The sequence below is a fragment of the Gorilla gorilla genome, chromosome 21 (assembly GCF_029281585.2).
Source record: "Gorilla gorilla gorilla isolate KB3781 chromosome 21, NHGRI_mGorGor1-v2.1_pri, whole genome shotgun sequence".
NCBI classification, from domain to species: domain Eukaryota; kingdom Metazoa; phylum Chordata; class Mammalia; order Primates; family Hominidae; genus Gorilla; species Gorilla gorilla.
This window is the reverse complement of record NC_073245.2, coordinates 46,192,627-46,206,596: the sequence shown is the minus strand read 5'-3', so window position 1 is coordinate 46,206,596 and position 13,970 is coordinate 46,192,627. Positions and strand designations below refer to the sequence as shown.

The window sequence follows — 13,970 nt, the reverse complement described above, 5'->3', positions numbered from 1 at the left end:
TACACGTTAGGTACTGTTCTAATGCCCACCCCTTTACCAGTAATTCCTGGACACATCTTTATGCTTTTGTTTGTGCTGGTTCCCTGGTCTGGAGTGCCCTTCCTGGCTTAACTCTTACCCTTCATTCTTCCTTCAAAACACAGATCATAATTACATCCCCTAGGAGAACCCCCATTCATGCCTTTGGAATCTCAGAATTCCTTATAAACTCTTCTATCAAGGAACATACATTATACTGTGGTTTGTATCTTTGTCTGACTCTGATGCTAGATTGTGAGGTCATCTAAGAATCCCTAGCACTAGCACAAGTCCTGACACACAGGAGATACTCAACAAGTATCTGTTGAATGACCAACTATAGGAGGAATTTGGTCTGACCACACTGGCTGCTGAGCATGTTAAGCCTGCAGGTTCTCCAATGCATCCAGTTATGAATCCCTTCCCCCTCCTTGCACAAGGCCAGTTCAGAAACCTGACTCTGCACTCCGTAGAGGAGAAAACCTTCCCATTGATCCCAAATGATGATTGATCTCTCCCATTAGAGCCTGCTCACTCCTTAGGGACCTTGGAAAGGAGATGAGAAAGCAAGAGAAAGTAAAAGCAAGCAGAGCATCCCTCCCCACCCCCTGCACCTGCCTTACCACAGGTTTTAAAGAATTTCCTCCAGTCTTTGAACAGCTCCAGGGAGACAGCCTGAGCTCCAGTTCAGTCTGTAGAAGGGTAAGTAAGGGAGGGCCCTGGTAGAAAACAGTTCATCAGACTGGAATCAGTGTTGCAAATGCTCAGAAATGTATTAATAGCATAGTACAATAGAGATTATGCTATATGACAATGGGCAGCCAAGTCACTTCACTTTGACTTTTCTCAGCTTCAGTTTCCTTTCCTTCCTATGCCAGTAGGTTGCAAGGAGAAACAAACACAATGAGGCTCAGTATTTAACACTTAGTAGGTATTCAATAAGTGATTTTTCCATCTGAAGAGGGGGCCTATACTATGTACCTAGCATCACATTAGGTAAGAGTTTATAAAGGTGAGGAAAACACATCAAATAGGGATACAAGTTAACCATTTCCCCGTTTGTTCAGGGTAGCCCTGCCTGCTGGTCCCCAGGGGAGGTGGGCTACATCAGCAGAACTGTTGTATTGACAAGTGTAACCAGATCCATTTCACAGTAATCGTTCTCCCTACCTAGGAGCACTGCTCCAGCCTCCTCCCAGGCTCCCCAGGCCTGGCTACAGGCCCATATTGATCCATTTCTAATTAGGAGCTGTGTCAGTGCTTCTGGCAGAAGATCAGGGCCTGGGCTGCCTCGCTGGCCTCTGGCCAAATGCCCTAAAATGCCCCGCCCCAGGCAGACCCAGAGAACGGACACTATGAGGTAGAAAAAGATCCCAGACTAAACTCATCATAAAGCAGCATGAAATTTTAGAACTGAAAGGGTCCTTTATGAGTATAGGTTTTTAATATTTCAGTGGAGAAAGCTGATGTCCAGAAAAGAAACTTGTCCAAGGTGGTATCAGAAGATAATGCATATCTTTTTCCTTCTAGTTCTTTCTCTAGATAAGTGTTTCCCAACCTGGCTACACAACAGAAGGACTCAAGGAATTCATTAAAAACATCAGTTTCTATGCCTGACCCCAGAGATTCTGATTTGGAACACATGCAGTAGCTTTGGCTTTCTTGTGCTAAGTATGGGGATCACCTTCCAACAGTAGTGAACTCAGGTTCAAACTCACCTTGGGTCATAAACAGTAACATTCAGAGGTAGCCCACTATTGTCTGATCCAGTCCTCCCCTACCCCCATCATTATACTAGGGGCCTGAATCCAAAGGATCTATCATAAATGGTTCCAACTTCCTAACAGTCTGCTAGCTTGGCTGTCAGCAAAGAACATTTCCTTTCAAAACTAGTCCGAAACTAAACTGTCTGTTATGAAGATACAGAAACGTTAAGGGGTGGTGGTGACAGCACCTGGGTATAAAGAAATGTGGAGGATGCTGTGGTACTCGGTGTGTGGCATCTGGCACGGGCAGAGATGTCTGAGTATATGTGGGCATGTGTGGAGGGGAGGACTTGTGCGCAGATGTAAGGGAGTGAACAGTGTGGTGTCTGAGTTAGGCTTGCAGATACTTTGGTAGCACACACAATTCTGGGTATCTGGGTAGAAGACAGTGGGACAGGGGTGTAAGAGGGTAAATGTGTGCACATACAGGAGGAGGAGGAATAGATGGCTTGAAAGTGTAAGGGAGATACTTTGTGTATAGAAGAGAGGACATACGTGCACATCAATTGTGTGTGTGTGTGTGCACATGTTGCAAAGCATTGAGCCTGTAGGGATGGGGAAAAGTGGGTGTCTGCCTCTGTGTGGCCTATACACCTGTATGCATGAGAAAACAGATCCATGAACATTCCTGACTCATCTAGCCCTGGCTTTGCCTGAAGGCTCCTACCACTCAAGGGCAAACCTATCTGCAGAAATTTCTCATTAAAATTGACATTTTGACAACTACGAAAAATAAAATGATAATGACACCCCCAGCATTGTGGGAGGTTAAAAAAAAAAAAAGTCTATGCCAATAAAACACAAGAGACAGATGAGAAGCAATTATGCCTCAATTACTTCTCAGCTTCACAAGGGGAGGTGTTATTTGGAGTTAAACATTGTATGGCTGATTCACATCTCCACCCAAAGACTTGGATTTCTTGGGTTACCTAGGAAAAGTGCAAAAAAGAAGTAGGTAGAGAAAGGTAAATAAAGTTTTTTGCTTTTTTGTTTTTTTATAAAGGACTGGAGAAATGGGGAGATTTAAAAAAAGGGGGGAAATATTGAGAAGAAACAAAAAATAAAAGGCAAAAAGGACAAAAGAGGTAGGAAGAAGGGAAGGAAAGAATAGGAAGAAAAGTAAATATCCTTTAGGCTGGCCCACAGAGATTTAGCACACATTTGGCAGAAATTCTGAATAAGGGGGACAGGTGGATTAGTAGGTAGGGCCTGACTTCCGTACTTCCTCATTACTTTTACTCCTACCATTCCTTCCATCTAGAATGTTCTTCCCACCATCTCTGCCAACTGAACTTCTGAATCTTTAAGGACAAGCTCAAATGCTACCAGCTTCTAGAAGCTTCCAAGATTTCTTCCAGTTAGTTCTCTCTCAAGAATTCCAGTAAATTTCCAGAGCACTTTGTCACATTTCTTTTTCTGACTTTGAAAAAATCTGATTTTATTTTCTGAATCATAAAGAAGTATTTCATGTTAAATTTAGACTGTTTAGCTTTCCACTGATATCTCAAGATACTTTCCAGATATTAACAGTACTCAGAACTGTGTAAAAGTTAACAACCAATACCATGTTTTAAAGAAAAAAGTTTAAATGTAAGACTAATGTCTTGGGGACATTACTAAATGTATTTCTAAGAAACCCTTCTCAAAGGTCAAAGTATTGGCAATTCTAATTTTAAAATTTTTAATTTTTAATTATTGGAAATTTAAGTAACAATAGTTTCAAGAGCTAAGAATCAGACTGCTTTTTAAAACAGAATTTTTTTTCCCTGAGGGATTCATACTTGACAACAACTCCAGTTAAACATAATACTCCACCCAAATCCCAAATTTAAATGCATTATTTCACCTTGGAATAGTAAAATTATAAAATGGAATTTCTAAATTATAATACATATACATAATCCACCATTTTAACTGTCACGTTTACCAGCAGAATTATGAAATCAAAAACAAACTCTACATTCAAGAGACAAATGATAAATGCTCTTTCATTGTTTTAAGCGTCCATTCCATTCTTTGTTGTTTTCTACTCCCATATTTTAAAATTATGACCAAAGGACCAAAGGCCAAGTCAATCCCATTTCCCTGAATCCAACTGCCAGTAGGTACTGGCCCTACATACGCGTCCTTTAACAAGCCCCGTTCTCAAAAGGCTGGGGGTATTTATATAAGAACTTATTCCAAAGTGACTCTAAGATCCACGTTCCCAAGATCTAGTACGGGCTATTCATGTGTTCTGAGGCATGTCCAGCATGCACGCAAACTTAATCTGTTCAAATTGAGGTAAAACAGACAAAAAACACTTAATATTAACAGAAACTACATAATTAAAACTAACCTTTTGTTGCTTATTTAAGCTAATTATGTATTCTTGCAAAACAGAGACCCTCAAGTCAATAATTTTTTATTTTAGTCACCCCCAAATTAAGCCTCTTCTTTAAAGCGCACTGTCATATTTCATCTGTAGCACTTAACACCAAACTATACTATAAGTATCAATGCATACACATTTCCATCTTTCATTTTGTAAGTACTATTTGTGCCAAGCCTATTTCAGAGACACAAGGGAAATAGAGATAAGTAGCACACTATCCCCTGGCCTATACTGTCTCGACCCAATGAATGAGAGAGGATTTGGGTGTGACACAGCACTAGAGTACAACTACAGCAGTCCTAGAAGTCAAAGGGCCTGCTATAAATCCTGTATTTTATTTGATCAAAATTAATTCTGCTTCTGTAGTGATCAGGGAAAGCTTCCCTGAGGAAGTGGCATTGGAATTGATATGAAAGATAAACAGGAGTCTGTCAGGTAAAGGGGATAAGAAGATAAGGGGATTTCTACTTAGGGGAAATACAGATGCTGCTTAATTTACAACAGGGTTACGTCCCAATAAGCCCCTTGTAAGCTGAAAATACTGTAAGTCGAAATGCCTTTTTTTTTTTTTTTTTTTTGAGACAAGGCCTCGTTCTGATGCCTAGGCTGGAGTATAGTGACACAATCAAGGCTTACTACAGCCTCAACCTCCCAGGCTCAAGCGATCTTCCCACCCCAGCCTCCCAAGTAGCTGCTGAGACTACAAGAATGCCCCATTACGTGAGCTAGTTTTTTTTTTATTTTGTTTGTTTGTTTGTTTGTTTTAAAAAAAAGATGAAGTCTATGTTGCCCAGGCTGGGAAAATGCATTTAATACACCTAACTTACCAAACACCCTAGTTTAGTTTAGCCTACCTTGAATATGCGCAGAACATTAACACTAGCCTTCAGGTGAGCAAAAACAACTAACACAAAGCCTATTTTATAATACAGTGTTGAATATCTCACATAATTTATCGAATACTTTACTGAAAGTGAAAACAGACTAGCTGTATTAGTAGTCCAAGTACAGTTTCTACTGAATGCATATCACTTTTGTAACCAACATAAAGTCAAAAAATCAGTAAGTCAAACTGTAAACCAGGGACTATCTTTAGTCAAAACAAAGTCATGATACAGCCTGGCACATCCAGGGAACCTTCTACTGGGCAGAAACACAGGGAAACAGTGGGTATTAAGCACTATGCTGCTGACAAAAGGCAGCAAAGTGATATGGCACCAGACTGCATGAGCCTTGCGGCCAAGGCCAGAGTTTAGATTTTATCCTTTATGACTTGGGGTGGGAATGGAGAAGAAGAGGGGACAGTTTCAAGATGTCTAGTCTCCCTATTTTAGATGCCCTACTTTTTTCTGCAAGTCCCCTTTAAAAACACAGAAAACAGGTTCAATCCCAAGCTCTGCGCACTGCAGTAGCATTACAAGAATTTCTCAAGAAGGGCAACAGTGAGGAAAAAAACAAAGGATGGCGGGTGGGGGAGGATGCAGAAGAAAGGGTAAGTAGGGCTCAAAAAGAAAGGAGGTGGAGGAAAGGAAAAAGAAGAGAAAGAGAAGAGGCAAGGAAGGCACAACGAGGGATAGATCTATCTCGGCCCTGAGGCTTCTTTTTGCTGAGCTGTCTTCTACATCTTTCTAGGCAAAAAAAATAAAATAAGGTCAATCTGATGCTAGTGACAGAAATAGACCCTTTGCACCAAGAAGAGGCTCAGCACATTACCACCTGCCACGTCAACCTTCCGCCACCTCATGATGATAGGGCTGCACCAAGAAGCCTTAGCCCAGCTCTCCCAACCACCTCAGGCTATGGCAGAAGCCACTGCCCCATGGCCCAAGAGTGTGTGAGGCAGGAAAACCAAACAAAGGTCAGAAGTTTGAAGTGGGGCCTGCCCAGGACCCATGGCTGCTTCTTTTCTTTTTCCTTTTTTTTTTGAGACAGGGTCTCACTCTGTCGCCCAGGCTGAAGTACAGTGGCGCAAGCTCGGCTTACTGCAGCCTCCGCCTCCTGGGTTCAAACGATTCTCGTGCCTAAGCCTCCCAAGTAGCTGGGACTACAGGCGTGCGCCACTACACCCGGCTAATTTTTGTATTTTTGGTAGAGATGGGGTTTCATCATGTTGGCCAGGCTAGTCTTGAACTCCTGACCTCAAGCGATCTGCCTGCCTCGGCCTCCCAAAGTGCTGGGATTACAGGCGTGAACCACCGTGTCTGGCCCCATGGCTGCTTCTTAAGGGTCCTACAAGAAAGCTCCGGTTCCTTCTCTGGACCTTAGTTTCATCTGCAAAACAAGGGGAGTCAACGAGAAGGGATATGGTAGCCTGTGAGTTATAGAAGCTGTTTCCTACAGAGGATGTTTAATGTGGGAATTTGTTCTAATCAAGTCTCTAGCTTTATTCTTTCCACTCCTGCTTATGGTTAGTTTGAAATCTGAAGGAGCCAGACTCAGAATAGGAGATATCCCTGACACCACCACCTATCTTGGCCCCATCCAAAGTCTAGTTACTGCTCAGACCTGTATTTTATCTCACAGGTCACAAGCAGATGTTTAGGCCCAAGGATATGTTTTTGTCTGATATGTAAAAATTTACTTAAAAACCTCTGAGTTAATTGCCAACATTCAAAATCAGATCTCACTTTTAAAAAAATTAGATTTCTAGCTGCTCTTAAAAATGTCAGAGGTCTGGCGATGCCAGACCCACCCTGGGGTAGAAGTCAAAGGGCCTGCTATAATCCTGTAACTTGTTTGATGCTTTCTCACTTTATCTCAAGAATTCATGCTAATTTATCATTCATTCCATAAAAATATTTAAAGCTAAAAGCAAACTTTAAATTACCAATTATAATATTTAATCCAACTCCGAAAAAATCTAAGTATACTGACACTTCAGGAAGATGTATGTTTTATCCTGTGATTTCATGTATCATCTACTATGCAGCCATGTGTTCCAGTTTGAGAACCCCCCCCCCACCCAGTTTATTCATTCACTCAAAAAATACTTAGATCCTATGCCAGGCTCTGGGAAAACACTCATCAACAAGACAGACATGGTTTCTGCCTTCATAGAGCTCACAGTTCAGCCGAGATATAATGAAAAAAGTCATGCAGAATAGGAGGCAGAGAGAGATACTAAGCTGAGGATCCAGAGTTTATTCCACAAAGATAGCAATCCCTTAGGCAAGTTGCTTAACCTCTCCAGACCTATAAGAGGAAGAGGTTTAATCAGGCAGTTGCTGCTGAAAGGTCCTTTCAGCTAAAAATTCTACTTAGCATCACAAGAACTTAGCTTACTACGCTTTTTGAGTTCCTAACACTTACTAGCTTCCTCTCTTTATCTGGAAAAATCAGGATCAGTTGTCATGGAAATTACCACGGTACTCCACATACTGGATGATGTTTCAGTAATCACAAGAAGTCAAAGGGAACCAGCAGGTGACTTTCTGGGTGATTCTTTTGCCTACTTTCAGGCCTGGTGCAGTGGCTCAGGCCTGTAACCCCAGCACTTTGGGAGGCCAAGGCGGGAGGATGGCTTGAGCCCAGGAGTTCAAGCCATCTTTTAGTTTGTAAAAGAGCTAGACCCTATCCCTACAAAATAAAAAAATAAAAACAACAGGACATGGTGGTGCGTGCCTGTAGTCCCAGCTACTCAGGAGACTGAGGTGGGAGAACCACCTGAGCCCGGGAGGTAGAGGGTGCAGTGAGCTGAGATTATGCCACTGCATTCCAGTTTGGGCAACAGGGTGCCGCTGGAAGAAAAAAAGACCAGGTACCAACTCATAAGTAAAACGGTTTTGATTTTGAATTAATGTCCATGGTTTCCTTCATGACACATCAGACTCACTTCCACTCTACCTTACAAATATATAATAGGGATTGCAAAAAATGCCAACTTGACAAGGACATGATCCACTGAGCCTTGACTAGTTTGCTGTCCATATGAAGTCCTAAGATAGGCCGAGACAGATTTACCAGCCAATAAGGGCACCAAAAGTTCCCAGTAAAATGAAGATAATTCACTTAGTCGCAGGGGATTCACCAGCACCTTAACTGGGTAAAGTCTCTTCAATATTAGAGTTCCTTCTAGAGCTGGGTTGGACCTTGGTGGCAAGCAGGTAGCAAAAATGAATTGACCAAGTGTTTCCCAAAAAAAGTGCTATACTCTGGTGATAAATGGCAACTGACACTGGGCTTGAGTATCAAAGAAACAACAGGAAATGGTGTGGCTTTGACAAACTTGAGAACAAATATGCTGTCTAAAGAAGCCAGTCAATAAGGAAGCAGAATGTGGAAAAAAGTAGAGAAATGAAGAACATGAAGTTGTAAACTCAAAGCTTCTGCCAAATTTGGCCGAAGCTCCAAAGAGTTGCCCAAAGATCCAAGCCATGTCTCTTTGCTTCAGTTTACAAGCTTCTAAAGCATGGACTAGCCAGTGTACAAGGAGTCACAATATAACAACCCTGGTAGAGGCTGGGGCGTGGTGGCTCACACCTATAATCCTGGCACTTTGGGAGGCTGAAGCGGGCAGATCACAAGGTCAGGAGTTCGAGATCAGCCTGGCCAAATTGGTGAAACTCTGTCTCTACTAAAAATACAAAATTAGCCAGGCATGGTGGCGCGCAGCTGTAGTCCCAGCTAGTTGGGAGACTGAGACAGGAGAATTACTTGAACCCGGGAGGCAGAGGTTGCAGTGAGCTGAGATCATGCCACTGACTCCAGCTTGGGTGACAGAGCGAGACTCCGTCTCAAAAACAAAACAAAACAAAACAAAAAAAACACACACACACACCAAAACAAAACAAAACAAATCCCTGGTAGAGGACTCAAGGAGAAGACAGGCCTACCCCCACTCTTATAAATGGAAAAATTGCTCATGGTCAGCGTCAGGCTCTAGCCTCTGCTACTTTCTCAAAAATCTTCCTCCTTTTTCACGAGAAACCAGTCACCTTCATAGCCCCATGCCAGGACCTCTCATCTCACACATACATACTATCTCCACTGAAAGGCAGTCCTAATCTCCCCAGGCTTTTATTCCACTCAAAATAAAAATAGAGGCTAGGTGCAATGGCTCACACATAATCCCAACACTTTGGGAAGCCAAGGTAGCAGAATTGCTTGAGCCAGGAGTGTGAGACCAGCCTGGGTAACAAAGTAATACCTCATCTCTACAAAAAAATTTAAAAAACACTTGGGTGTAGTGGCATGTCTCTGTCATTCCAGCTACTCAGGAGACTGAGGCGTGAGGATAGCTTAAGCCTAAGAGTTCGAGGCTGCAGTGAGCTATGATTGTGCCACTGCATTCCAGCCTGGGTAACAGAGCAAGACCCTGTCTCAATCTAAAAAACAATGACACCACTACTGCAGGCCAAACAAAATATGTACACAGGCCAGATACAGCCCAAGGGGCTACCAGTATGTGACCTCTGATCTAGAGGATAAGACTGAACAGATCTGGAACAGAAAGGATTTAAGAGTGCCCCAAGGACTCCCCAATGAGGATGAAAGTTCAGCAGCTTGGTTCCTCTAAATGGAATACCTTTAAAATTCTGCTCCCTGAACATCACAACTAAAAGTTCCTTGTCTTTGCAAAAGAGCAAAATTACCCCCATTACAGTCAGATGCCGTTGGGAGTGAACAGTACAACGCTAAATATATGTTCTCCCCTGATGCAGGACGGCATTCCCCATGCTTCATTCCATCATTATTCTATCTTCCCCAGATTCCTTCAGCATCTCCATAAAAGCAATAACACCTTTGCCAAACACAAGAGAAAAAAAAGAGTAGCTGCCCTTGAAATAGTAACTCAATCCAAAGAAAAGTTTATTGCTGGAAAAACTTTTGTTTATTTACCAAAACTTCCATACTAGACTTACAGCAGGGAGAATACAACAAAAATGGTTTGTAGGAAAAGGTACCAGGCAACAGTGAATAGCATGGCACAGAAAACAGCAAGACAGGATGACAGGGAGGCAGGAAACTCTTAAGGGAGATTAAGGATCCCATAGTCCCACAATGACCTTGTCTGAAATAGCGTATGGTCTTGCAGTCCCTGATTGACTATATGCTCCTTGAAGACAGTCTTACTCATATGGGTATTATCCACACCATCTAGTACCACACCGTAACATGGTAGGCACTCAAATGGTCACAAAGAAGCTAAGGCCCAGGGAACTTTTTTTTTTTTTTTTTTGAGACGGAGTTTCGCTCTTATTGCCCAGGCTGGAGTGCAATGGTGCGATCTTGGCTCACTGCAACCTCTGCCTCCTGGGTTCAAGCGATTCTCCTGCCTCAGCTTCCCAAGTAGCTGAGATTATAGGCGCCCACCACCACGCCCAGCTAATTCTTTGTATTTTAGTAGAGATGGGGGTTTCACCATATTGGTCAGGCTGGTCTCGAACTCCTGACCTCAGGTGATCCACCCTCCTTGGCCTCCCGAAGTGCTGGGATTACAGGCGTGAGCCACTGCACCTGTCTTTTGTTTTGTTTTTTTTGAGATGGAGTCTTGCTCTGTCACCAAGGCTGGAGTGCAGTGGCATGATCTCGGCTCACTGCAATCTCTGCCTCCCAGGTTCAAGCGATTCTCCTGCCTCAGCCTCCTGAGTAGCTGGGACTACAGGCGCCCGCCACCATGGCCAGCTAATTTTTTGTATTTTTAGTAGAGACGGACTTTCACCATGTTGGCCAGGATGGTCTTGATCTCTTGACTCGTGATCCGCCTGCCTTGGCCTCCCAAAGTGCTGGGATTACAGGTGTGCCCGGCTGACCCAGAGAACTTAAAATGATTTGCCTAAGCTCACAGAGTGGTTTAGTGATGAAGGAACAAAAGCTCTGCAGACAAGTAGGCCTGTGTTCAAATCCAGGCGTGGCCTTGGACAAGCCACCCAACCTCTCTCAGTCTGTTTTCTTACCTACAAAATAAGAACAATACCTATTTTTGCAGGGTTGTCATGAGGATTAAGAGATATTGTCCTTAACCAACAATTTACAGAAAATACAGAGGACAAAGAGACACAGAAAACACACCATAGGAATGCAATGAGCAAAATCCAGAACATGGAAAAATCTATAGAAAAAAACATCCAGCTTCTTCAACAAATAATGGGGGGATAACTACACTCATGCATCACTTAGCAACGGGGATACATTCTGAGAAATGCATCATTAGGCGATTTCGTCCCTGTGCAAACACCAGTGTGCACTTACACAGTCCTGGGTGGTATAGCCTACTACACACCTAGACTATATAGCATAAGCTGTATAGTTGCTCCTAGGCTACAAACCTATACAGCATGTTACTGTGTTGAATACTGTAGGCAACTGTAACATAAGGGTAAGGATTTGTGCACCTAAACATACAATGGGTACAGTAAAAAAAAAATGGTATTACAATATTAGACCACTGTCACATCTGTGGCCCATCACTGGCTGAAACATCTCTATGCAGCATGTGACTGTAGGAGGGACCATACAAATTAAATGAGACTTAAAAGACTTAAGAACCATGTGTGGACTTTATATGAATCCTGAATCAAACTATCAAAATAAGGTTGTGACATTTACAAAACAATCGAACATTTGAACACGATCATCTGGATTTTGATTTTATTGAGGAACTGTTACACTTTATAAAGATGGTAATGGCATTATAATTGTTTTTAGAAGTCATCTTTTAGAGACACACTGTGAAATATTTAAGGACAAAATATGATAGCTGAGATTTTCTTCAAAGCACAAAATGAAGAAAAGTAGGTAGGGGTATAAATGAAACAAGACTGACAATGAATTGCTAACTGTTGAAGCCAAGTGATGGGTAAATCATATTTCATTAACCTATTCGACTTTGCGTATGTTTGAAATTTTCCATATTAAAAATAAAGAGGAATTGGTTAGGTTTCGATCCTAGCCAACTCCATCTATCACATCAGCAGCGTGACCACGGCATATCTTTCTTTTGTTTGTTTATAGCATCTTTATTCATAATTGACAAAATTTGGAAGCAACCAATGACTCCTTCAATAGGTGGATAGATAAACTGTGGCACAACCAGACAATGAAATATTATTCAGCATTAAACAGAAATGAGCTATCAAAACATAAAAAGACATGGAAGAAACTTAAATGGATATTACTAAGTGAAAGAGGCAAATCTGAAAAGGCTACATACTGTATGATTCCAACTATATGACGTTCTGGAAAGACGTATCTGTGAAGACTATAAAAAGACCAGTGGTTGCCCACGGCATATCTCTTAACCTCCCTTTGTCTCAGTTTCCAATCTGTATGATCATGATCAACACAACCTACTTCTTAGGGTTGAGGTGAGAATGAAATAATATTTTATATGTATAAAAGGCTTCGCACATAGTAACCTTCAGTAAATATTAGCTCTATTAGTATAAACACAAGGTACTAAGTATGATATCTCAACACAGTGGACACGCAATATCACTAATATGCAAGGCTGTGTTAACATTTAAAACCCAGGTCAGATTTTTTTTTTTTTGAGAAAGAGTCTTACTCTGTCACCAGGCTGGAGTGCAGTGGCACGATCTTGGCTCACTACAACCTCCAACTCCCTGGTTCAAGTGATTCTCCTGCTTCAGCCTCCCCAGTAGCTGGGATTACAGGCACGCGCCACCACGCCCAGCTAATTTTGCTATTTTTAGTAGAGACGGGGTTTCACTACTCCGTCAGGATGGTCTCGATCTCCTGACCTCATGATCTGCCTGCCTCAGCCTCCCAAAGTGTTAGGATTACAGGCCGTGAGCCACTGCACCCAGCCCATCACTGCACCCAGCCCATCAGATTTTTAAATCAACTACTCGACTAGTCTCCTCGAGAGGGGGCCTAGAAATTCTCTAGTGAATGTCCCTAGTGGCATCTCTAGCACCCTGTCTATCTTGACAAACACCCCACGACCTGACACAGGATCAGAAGCTGACTAATGTTTAACATGAAAGTGCTGCTCTCTGGAAGCAGGCAGGGCCACCCTATTTTCCCCAACCAGGTAATTTAAGGTACATTTTCTAATATTTGCTGACAGAACAAAGAGAAAAGGCTCTAAGACATGATCAATGTTCATGCCAACCTTCAAAGTGATTTGGTAAAACTACACAAAATAAACACCCAGCTAGGGTCCACTGGCAGGATAAAAGCTGACAAAGAAATGGCAATTTTTCCCTGAGCAAATATACAACTAATAGATGAGCTCTGAGAGACTAAGTTCTTTAGGTTTTAGTATTCCCTCCCCAACCATTTTAAGAAGAAAAACTCTCTTTTGATATACTTCAGGTATGACTGTTTACTGGATTAATTTCTTTCTTGAAATGATGTAAGTATAAGCAAAGAGCTCATTCTCATCCTTTTATCCAGTTTAAATACAAATTGGCTTCACAACGACATGACCTTGCTCTGCTCTGAGAGGCTATGAGAAGGTATCACCCATCTCCAAAGTGTGGGACACTTCCACCACCTGCTCATTAGCAGGAATATGGATACTACTCGGTCTAGTCATTCATCTGTGCCTCTACTCAAGTTGTTCCCATTGCACAGAATGTTCTCCATCTCTGCAGCCTAATCACCTGTGACCATTCTTTCTGGAAAAGGGGGGAAGGGAAGCACATCGGTTGAGAAAAGATACCTGGGTGTTGTTTCTGCATAGTATGGGAGATAAGGTACAGACATGGCAATATTGGTATTTCATAATCTATAAGTACAACCAGACAGAATATTAGAAATTAAAATGGTCCTGGACAACAGACGGTCATTATCCTTATCCTACAAAGTCCAGCACAAATACTCACTGGTCCACAAATGTTCCTTGG

General features: G+C 42.2%; 1 protein-coding gene across 12 annotated transcripts in view; it reads right to left on the bottom strand.

Moving 5' to 3' along the window:
* Nucleotides 1–13,970, bottom strand: part of RALY (RALY heterogeneous nuclear ribonucleoprotein) — a 97,829-nt gene that overhangs the window by 73,829 nt on the left and 10,030 nt on the right. Inside the window, exon 1 of one of the 12 annotated variants that reach the window (XM_055373342.2) lies at nucleotides 642–709. The exons of 9 other annotated variants lie outside the window; for them this stretch is intronic. The gene's annotated coding sequence lies outside the window, so the exon portion shown is untranslated. Of the gene's footprint in view, nucleotides 1–641; nucleotides 710–13,970 lie in introns of those variants that run through there. 2 more of the 12 variants (XM_055373343.2, XM_019017024.3) reach the window with 2 other exon arrangements.